The 10,387-nt window shown below is 33.2% G+C and overlaps 1 long non-coding RNA gene and 1 pseudogene across 3 annotated transcripts; both read left to right on the top strand.

Moving 5' to 3' along the window:
• The first annotated feature begins 2,126 nt into the window (after positions 1-2,126).
• On the top strand, positions 2,127-3,925 carry LOC144553876 (cytochrome P450 86B1 pseudogene; annotated as a pseudogene). Its single transcript, XR_013511459.1, has one exon. The product of XR_013511459.1 is annotated as a cytochrome P450 86B1 pseudogene (transcript).
• Positions 3,926-8,440: 4,515 nt separating this feature from the next.
• Positions 8,441-9,784, top strand: LOC144553881 (uncharacterized). 2 transcript variants are annotated; one of them, XR_013511462.1, is made up of 6 exons: positions 8,441-8,618; positions 9,080-9,135; positions 9,223-9,303; positions 9,381-9,405; positions 9,541-9,597; positions 9,691-9,784. It is a non-coding gene; the product is annotated as an uncharacterized LOC144553881 (long non-coding RNA). The 2 variants fall into 2 exon arrangements; XR_013511461.1 differs by having other exon boundaries at positions 9,541-9,784.
• Positions 9,785-10,387: the final 603 nt, after the last annotated feature.

Genomic DNA, 10,387 nt, shown 5'->3' with positions numbered 1-10,387 from the left:
ACAACGTTACATTTTAGCCTAATTAAGCAAGTATGGTTGGTCACCATAATATCTTGTTAGAGATAGATAACAAACCGTTCATTCAAGTGTATTTTCATCAACGAATTCAGTTATGACACATCATAATTACGATAAATCGGAGCCATCTAAATTGTATGGGCCGGCCGTCTAAATTTTAATCATGTAAAAGAAGTTTGCGTGCCAATGCAAATTAATCAAATTCAGCATCCAAATCAATTATGGCACGTCACAATGATGATAAATTAGAGTCATCTAAATTGCATGAGCTGCCTAAGTACTTTAGCTCATGCAAAAGTAGTCAGTGCAAATGAGGAAAACGTTACATTTAAGATGAAAGCAATTTATTAAAAAAAAATTGCATAGACGACGTACATTTTAGCAAAAAAAAATTTGTCACTAATGCAAATGAGGAAAACTAGATAGAATTAACTATCTTGTTAGAGATACCTAACAAACCCGTTCGTTCAAGTGTAATTTCATCAACGAATTCAGTTAACGTTATGACACGTCATAATTATGATAAATTGGAGTCATCTAATTGTATAGGTCATTTAAATTTTTATTATGTAAAAAATGTTTGTTTGTGTGCCTGTGCAATTGATCAAATTCAACATTCAATCCAATTATGGCCTCAATGACAATAAAAAAGTTTATACGTCCAAAAAATTGATCAACTGCATAGACCCTATGCAAATAGAATTAGTCATTACCATGAAAGTCAACTATACATCGGTTTCTATATATATTACCTATGCATGCAATTGGTATAAGTTGCATAAATAGCGTATGCATATAAGCATTTTTTGTGCCATGTTAATCATACACAGTTTAGTAATTTATACATGCATATTGCATGACTTGGAAACAAATTATTTGAAATTTATCACCTCATTGCAATGCGCATATGTACATAAAATAAGAAATTATTTCTGACTCAAAACTCTTCGCAAGAGTCACAACCTAGCTAGCACAATATGTGCAGGAAGCATCAAGAGCGCGCGCGCGCGCACACACACACACACAACAAAAAAAAAAATGGATGGAACAAATAGTCGACAATTAATAAATTTATCAATCATCCATGCATGCTAAAGGCAATAATTAATGTAGCTAGCATCACATATAACATAATTATTTGTGACATTGCAACAAAAAATAAAATATATTTCAAATAAATTGAATTTTGGATTGATATTTTTGTATAAATGAATCTTACAATTAAGTATATTTTATACATAGATAAATATTTTTTACAAATTTAAACTCTCAAGGAAAGAGTATACGGAAAAATATGAACCATCTTATATATATATATATAATAATAATAATAATAATAACGAGGAGGGTTCAAATACCTTCATTTTTTGTGCCTCCATTTTTAAAAACTCTAATAACTCATAATTTGAAACTTAAAAGTCAAAATAAAACAGTTGGATATGATTTACATTATTTTATCTATGCACATGTAAAATATAGAGGAGGTATCGGCCTATTCCGATCCGATCCTGAGCCGATCCTCACGTAGCAAATCATAAAAGAAAAAGAAAAAAAAACTCCGATCCTGAGCTGATACTGATCCGATACCCCGATCTCGTATTGGTATTGGCCGGGACCGATAATTCCTACTATGCTTATAATAACGTGTAGTATTCTGCTATTCTACATTTCTGAATGAACGTGAACTTCGCAAAGCATGACTTATATACAGATCATATGTCCTATAGGTTTATTAAATCTAAATCAGTTTGGCATCAATTAATGACGTAAATGGGTTTATGGAGCTAGCAGTCCTTGGATTACATAGCTGTAGTACGAAAATCATGGGCTTGATTAAACATCTAGCTACCATGGTGGTGGTAGTTAATGGAATGAGTACAATTTGCAGTAATTAATGGACAGCATTATTTTGAAGTGAATTGCCATTTTGGTGTTCAAAATTTAGCCTTAACCGAAAACATCTAGCCTTTTTTTTCTCTCCAGTAAGAACTAAATTCACTTATCAATAAATTACAGTAGTCGAAATTAGACCTAGAACTAACAGTCAAAGTTCATGACCTCACTGGCTTGTTTCATACTATTAAGGCGACAACGGGGCAGTTGGCACTATACATATCCTTTTCCTCTCCTGTTTGGTTTATTAATTGAGCTCACTATATATATCCAATTACACTCAAAGTAGCCACACTATTACACTTGCAAATATAAGAAACAATGCCTCTTAATATTCTTGTATCTGTTTTTCAAAAAACAATGCAATACCTAACATTATCAGATCTAGCCATTGCCATGCTGATCCTTTTCATTTGTAGTGCTGCCATACAGCGGCTTACTACCAATGGACCGATGCTGTGGCCAGTCGTAGGCATCGTCCCGACCGTCTTAGTCAATGTACACAATGCATATGACTGGGTAACTGATTCCTTAATCAAAACTGGCGGTACCTTCCCATTCCGGGGCATCTGGTTCGGTAAATGCTATGGCGTCGCAACAGTCATTCCTGCAAATATCGAATACATTCTAAAAACACGGTTCACCAACTTTCCTAAGGGGAAGTATTACCACGAGAGGTTTGACGAGTTACTTGGAGATGGAATCTTCAATGCTGATGGCCAAACCTGGCGTGACCAGCGCCGGGCTTCCACAGCAGAGATGCACTCGAGCCAATATGCTGAGTATTCATCCGACACGATTCGTAGTTTGGTGCACAGTAAGTTGCTTGTACTGATCAACTGGTTGTCAAAAACAGGATCCTGTGTTGATCTGCAGGACCTGTTTTTAAGATTCACTTTTGACAACATCTGTAGAGCAGCTTTCGGGGTTGACCCGGGCTGCCTTGCCATTGGCTTGCCAGATATTCCTTTTGCTAATGAATTTGAAAGGGCAACAGAACTTATTCTTTTTAGGTTCATAGTTCCACCATTTGTGTGGAAGCTGATGAGAGCCCTTAACATAGGCACTGAGAAACAGCTCAGTGCAGCAATCCATACCGTGCACGAGTTTGCAGAGAAAACTGTATCAGATCGTCGCAATGAATTTAAGAAGGTAAATGGGTTCAGTGGGCGGTATGACTTGCTATCTCGGCTGATGGTAACAGACGCAAAATTTTCTGACAAGATGTTGAAAGATCTTTGCATCAGCTTTATACTGGCAGGCCGAGACACCAGCTCAGTTGGACTCACTTGGTTTTTTTGGTTACTTCACCGACATCCTGATGTCGAGAGATGCATCCTTGATGAAATCACTAATATCATCCAAAGAAGAACCGAAACCAATGTTGGTAACCCTGCGAATTCTGACCTCGAGATAGTTTTCACGGCAGAGGAACTCAAAAAGATGGTTTACCTTCAAGCTGCAATCTCAGAGGCGCTACGCCTCTACCCGCCGGTTCCGTTAGATTTCAAAGAGGTATTGGAAGACGACGTACTTCCCGACGGTACCTTCGTAAAGAAAGGTGCAAGGGTAATCTACTCGATGTATTCTATGGCGAGAATGGAGGGAATATGGGGCAAGGAATGCAAAGAATTTAAACCTGAACGATGGTTGAGGGATGGCAAATGTATCAACGAGAGCGCATTCAAATATGTTGTTTTTAACGCGGGGCCAAGGCTGTGTATAGGGAAGAAGTTTGCTTACATGCAAATGAAGATGGTAGCAGCATCTATTCTATTGCGGTACCATGTGGTGGTACAGGAGAAGCAGGAGGTGGTACCAAAATTGACCACGACGCTATACATGAGAAATGGACTCAGGGTTAATTTTCAGAGAAGAGAAAATGGGTTAATTTGCAATGTAAATTAATAATTAGGATTTGCTTAAACTTTTTTTTTTAAGGTCTGTTCTTGTCTGCATGAGTAGGAAAGAGTTGACACGTGCTTATGTGTATGCAGACCATGTGATGTGTATATGTAATACATATATTTCGTATTTGTCTTTAATACAGAAAGTGTTACCTCTTTTTGATATTTAAAATTCGAATCATGTACTAATTAATCTACTACAAAAATTAAGAGTGGTCCTTATTAATTTGATCGGAACTAGGTTGGAATTTATTAAGTCTACTAAAAAATTAATTATGGATGGTCCATGCATATTAATTGAAATATTCTAATGGTCCATTTTGGTAAAATGGGTTTAATCCAGAATATCAGAGCAGGGGCGCTACGTGTATTGATGAGAAGACTAAGCTACGTAACTCTATGATTTCAAATTATAATTATGTATATTGAAATTTAAATATTTTTTTTATATAGTCAAACTCCTTTCATGGATATTTTGCAATAATGACGACTTGAATTTACATCTTAGTGTAATGGTGTGCATTTGAAGTTAATTAATTTCAATCTCTTTGTCCAAATTTTCTAATTCCGCCGCTGTATTAGTGGGAGTTAGATTCATATATATAGACGGAGTACAATTAATGAATTCGTCTCCTATTTGAAGCGACTAAAACGGGCATGAATGATGAATGTTGTTTAGATGATGAAATTCATGAGAGATGAACTGTGTGTACCCATAGAACAAGAAATGGTCTTTGTTGATTTTCATGCTTGTGGTATACACCATGCAGCAAATACGTACGACAATTAATTGAACTATGGCAAGGACTAGAATGTAGAAATTCTTTTAGTTGCGGATAAATGAGGCTGTGGAGCCGGTTCATCGCATCAAAAATCGGTCTGATATATTCAATTGAAACCGTACATTTGCATCAAGATCAATAAGTATTTGATCTACTTAAAATTTTAAATTGTTTGTACAAATCTTGATGCCAATCGATCAAACAAACTACAATATGGTACGGACCGAATTCAGTCCGAAGCTCATCGAATGGTCCCTTATATATTCTATAAATAAGATGTTTCTGTTACGGACACGTACTGATTCAAATAAATACGGCCAAAAACGAAAGCTCGAATGTCTAAGAAATTTTGACTAGGGAGAGAGCGTCCAAAATTTAGACGTCGGCGATCGAACCGCCCCCGGAAGAATTGAAGGGGAGCGTTGAGGCGGTGCCATGTTATTTAAGTCACATTTAATTTGCTTTATGCCAAAAAAGTCATTGGTTGTTATCCATTTCATTTTGAGAAGTTAAATACAAATTCATATTAAAACTTGTATACTAAAGCTAACTATACTAGCCATCCATATTAAAAAAAAACAAAGCATCAAAATTGCTTGCTTCAATATATAGCTTACTGTTTTGACTTACCTTTGCTGAAAGCACAAGCCTCTCTTAAAAACAAACAGAGACTCAACAACCAGTACCCATTAATTTGTACCAATAACCACCACTTCAAGTACTTGTGTTTTTTTTTAAGTAGAATTAATGTAGGGGTCAAGTTCCTCATATTCCATTACAACAGACACCAGTAGTGTCATATTACATTATTGTTTTTTGAAAAGTACTTGTGTTTTTTTTTTTTTGAAGTAGAAATGTAGAGGCCAAGTCCATCATATTCCACTGCAACAGACATCAGTAGTGTTAGATTACATTATTGTTATTTGAAAAAGAATGAAAATAAAACAAAAACGATAATATATATGTACAAATTATAAGAAAAGCAATGACAAAAGTGCCAGGGTCCCTTCAACCACCTATGATTTTATGTTAATTGCTATGTGGAAACCAACTTGTGAATTCAGCCATGACTTCCCCTTCCAGTGTCCTGCTTGATTTTTCAATTTCCTGAAAAATTTATGACATTGTGAATTTCTTTTTTTTTTTTTTAAATGCTCATCTCGTTTATCAGAACATAAAAATATCTGATATATTTCATAACCGTTTTGGTAAATATTTTTTTCTGAATTGTTTTAGTATTACTTGCATTTTAAATTTTACATGTAACATCACAAGATGATATAAATTAAGGAGTAGCGCATTGCTAGTATGCTGCTAAACTCTAGGACAAATTTCTATAATTTTGAGCAATTGGTGATAATTTTGATATAGGATGCACACAACCTTTTAAAATATAATAAGGCCAAACCACAAATCCACAATTCGAGGGGGTACAAATTCCGAACCTGATAATATTATACTTGAATGAAACAAAAGGGTGGTCTTATATGTATTTTACACTGCCAGTAAAGATAATTATTGAATAATAATAAAATATGAAAAGGAACTAACTTTTTTGTCTAGCGATATTGATATTTCTTATAATGTCCAGCGTATAAGCATGCGCCACCTTCGCTACTGTTAGAAATATAAATTTATAAATCCTCATTCCTCATTAATGATCTAATCCTTATCCGATTATATCTCTGTAGCACATTTCGTTGATTAAACAGTGGAAACAGCTAAACATCAGTTGCCATGAGAGAAATTATTTATTCCTTAGCCTTAAAATTATGACAATATATATAATATGTCTTACTTACTAACAGGAGCGGAGTAAAAAAAAATTGATATAGAGATCAAATGCGAATGAAATCAATCATATAAAATTTCATGCTGAGTATAGAGTTAATTTTACTGTATTCATAAATTTTACTCTAAAATACATATACAAAATTATGTATAAGCACAAATATTTTGAACCCATTGGTTCTTACTAAATGAACATCTGCTTACTAATGCTTCCAAAATTAGCATATATATATATATATATATACTAGTATCGTACCCGTGCGTTGCAACGGAAACATATTATAAAATGAAGAAGTTCAAGAGCTTGATTTATAATTTTGAATTTCAAACTTTGATGCAAGTAAAGAGATTTGATTAAAAAAAAAGAAAGACAAATAGCTTATAGAAATATATACATCTCATAGGCAAAAGTCAAAAGGACAAAAAATATTAAAATCCCTCCTCAATATATGTTCTTCATATAATTAACAACTGAAACTAAGAACGAATATGAACATACTAATAAAAAAGAATATTTTATCTTATCAAAATTAAAGAAATAAAATTGAAAAAAAATTCACTATAGCTTAAATTGAGTAATGTATTAAATTTGGAGATATTAAATAATTTGATAAAACATCAAATATTGATAAAATATTTTTAAAATATTTTTAAAAGATAACAATATTTGATATCCTTGATCATTCATCATAATTTTTAAATAAGAAAATAAAGAAGGCCAGAGCTATATTCAGCTCTCATATAGTACAACGTTGAGCGCAAGAAGAAATTTTTGTTTATTATACCACATATACCCCTATGACCTATTTAATGCTCATCTTTTTATGTTAGATTATGGTGTGTAATCAAATTATTCAAATCACCGTCAACTAATTAAGGAAGGGGATATATTTATGTAAATGATGTATCATATACATTTGAAAACTCTTTTATCTGGATGTAAAAAATTTAATAATTCTAATTAGTGAAAAAATAGCAGCACAAGTATGAAATTGCACATACTAAACTTGCAAAAATTTCGCCATCTTTATTTATTATTTTACTAACATTTATTTGATCAAATGAATAAATATTAAATAATGTTTCGATCATGATTTATTGACCAATCTTAATGAAATATATTATCACATTATGAAAAGAAAGACATTTACACATATCCAATAACTACAAAATTTCCTCTCAACATGTTCTAAATTACATTTCACTTTCAAGAAAAATTATTGCAGTACTTAGAACTATTTTTTTTTGGCTACTGAAACTATTTAACTTATTTGAGTAATTCATATCCATATAGTATATGATTATACACAGTAATTCAATTTGTTCTTATATTTTACATAATATGTAAAATTATCAAATTGTTCTTATATTTTACATAATATGTAAAATTATCAAAGCATCTTATATTGTAATAGAAAATTAATAAAATAAAGTAAAGATTGTCAATATAAAAAATTGTCAAATTTTTGTTGGTAAATTCTATATATACAGATGGATAATAGCAACAAAATTTCTCTTTCCTTAATTGTGGTCTTTACGTAAATCAAGGAATAGTCCATTTTTTATATTGAATTAAATGTTTCCATTGATAACAGCATTTTCAATGTTAAATTAAACCGGACTGCATTAATTAAGGATAAATTTGGTATAAACGAAGAATTATCATTTTAGTGCTGAAAGTTACAATTTGTGCCTTTAGAATAGCTAGAGAGGAGAAATAAGGAAATTATTAAATTGATTGTCTCTTCAATTTTGTTCTTTATTCAATTTTAATCTATGTTACTCCGATACTTCTGTTTAGTCACCGTATCCGTATCCGATACGTATCGGATACCGATACGCATCCGATACGGCCACGATACGTATCCGATACGCCAGCTGGCGTATCGAATGACGTGGCGTATCTCTAACATTTCTGATACGGTCGCGATACGCATTGAATCGTATCCGATACGGATGTTTCAGCGAGATACGGGAGGGATACGGGCGGGATACGTCTAATTAGGTTTTCTCTTTTCTGATTTTGTTGAACCCTTCCGCTCAGTGCCACACTCCGCTCTAAACTAAAAAAGAAACACCGACGGCTGCTCCGCAAGCCTCTCCGTGACGCGGCTTGCCTCTCCGCCGTACCCGCCGCCGTCGTTTCCGCCGTCTCCGCCGTCTCCGCCGTCTCCGCCGTCTCCACTCGGTCTCTCTCCACCGTTTCTGCCGTTTCTCCTCTCTCCAGGTACATCGATCGAACTCATTTGTGCCAAGCCCACTGTACCGACGCCCCTTGTTTATCCATCTAGATTCTAGAGTTAGAAATTGGGGAATTATTTTGACTAGATCAGCTATTGCGTATCACTTTTTGCTAAATTAACTTTCTGTTAAATTGCTAAATTTCGCTTTCTGTTGATCTGTATATTTTTCGTGCTTTTTACCCTTTTCTTCTTGCAATAATGCAATTGCAATTGCAATTCCAAAAATTCAGAGCTCGTCTCAAAAATTGTAAGCTAATTAACTTAATTCAGAACCAGACATGATTTATCATCAGATTCTGTTGGTCAATTAATGATGGTTGTCAGTGCTAAATTTGGGCGAAAATTTTCAAATCATTTCAGAGATGAGATACTTATTTAAGATACTTATTTAGGATAATTGAAATTTTAATTAGTTTGTAACTTTGTATTCTCTTAATTGAAATAGGCAACATCATCGTGGAAACTGGACACATGGGATCGAACAGAGACATTGTATACCAGGTACATTATTGTTACATTATATCTTCATTATTTGTTTCCATTTTCCAACAATCCTTCTTACATTGAATATCTCTCACATTCTTTCAGATTTCAGCAGTGCTGGATTGAAGAAACACAGAAACCTAAACCTTGGCTTTTAAGGGCACTTAATCGTAGCCTTGGTGGATGGTAATTTCAATTTCTCTTTGTTTTTGTTTAAAAAAAAAATAAGAACTTTTTAATTTAAATGTTTCCTTGCTTTGCAGATTCTGGCTTGGGGGACTTTTCAAGGTACAATTCAAAATTTCTAATTAAACTATGTCAGTGTACTTGATGGTTAAAATGTTGTGACCCATTTAAGGAAGAATAGAATCACACTGTCTGTAGTTGGCTATTGATTACTTCTGCTCTCTTTTTTTTTTCTAGATCGGCTATGATGCTTCTCAGTTTGCCGGACCTGTGATATTGAACCTCCTCTTAGCTGTATGTAATTTCTGAATAGTTTCCCTTATGTTTTGCCTAACATACATGTGTTTTTGTTATCATTTAAGAAATGTTTTCATGCTCCCACTGTAGTCTATGCAAAGAGATGATCCAGTTTAGTCTATTTGATTTGAATATGTAATGGATGTTATTTATGTTATGGATATTATGGATCTAATTTTATGTTGTTTGGTATCTATAATGTTCATTATCAATTTTTAGATGAATTATAAATTTGGGTGATGTGAATACTGTATACATATATCATGTCAAAATTATCATTTTTTTTACTTGTAAATTACAACTTTACAAGTAAAAAATTTGATATAATATTACAAGTGTTGAATTAATAGTACAAGTGAATTTTTTTTTTCTTTGTTGTAATACATGAAACAATAATATAATTAAAATAAAAAAATAATATATATAATAGCCGTATCGTATCCTTCGTTTTTGAAAATTGCCGTATCGCCGTATCCGTATCGTATCCGATACGATACCCGTATCCGTATCCATGCAACATAGATTTTAATTGTAACATATTGTGTGGCAGTATGTGTGGCGAGTATATTTCTAATTAAATTTAGACTTCTACATGTAACAAAAAATGCATTAATCAAAAGAAGATAGATTATTTGATTGGAGGGCTGATATTAAATCCGAACTTTCATCTTTCAATCATAGTTGTTGGCGGATCAGGACATCTATGTGCCTAATACACACACACAGAGAAGATAAAATTGATAAAATTACAACCGTCAGTTTTGTAGGCTTCATTTGATGAACAACT

The sequence above is a fragment of the Carex rostrata genome, chromosome 1 (assembly GCF_964058835.1).
Source record: "Carex rostrata chromosome 1, lpCarRost1.2, whole genome shotgun sequence".
NCBI classification, from domain to species: domain Eukaryota; kingdom Viridiplantae; phylum Streptophyta; class Magnoliopsida; order Poales; family Cyperaceae; genus Carex; species Carex rostrata.
This window is presented reverse-complemented; position numbering and strand designations above follow the sequence as displayed.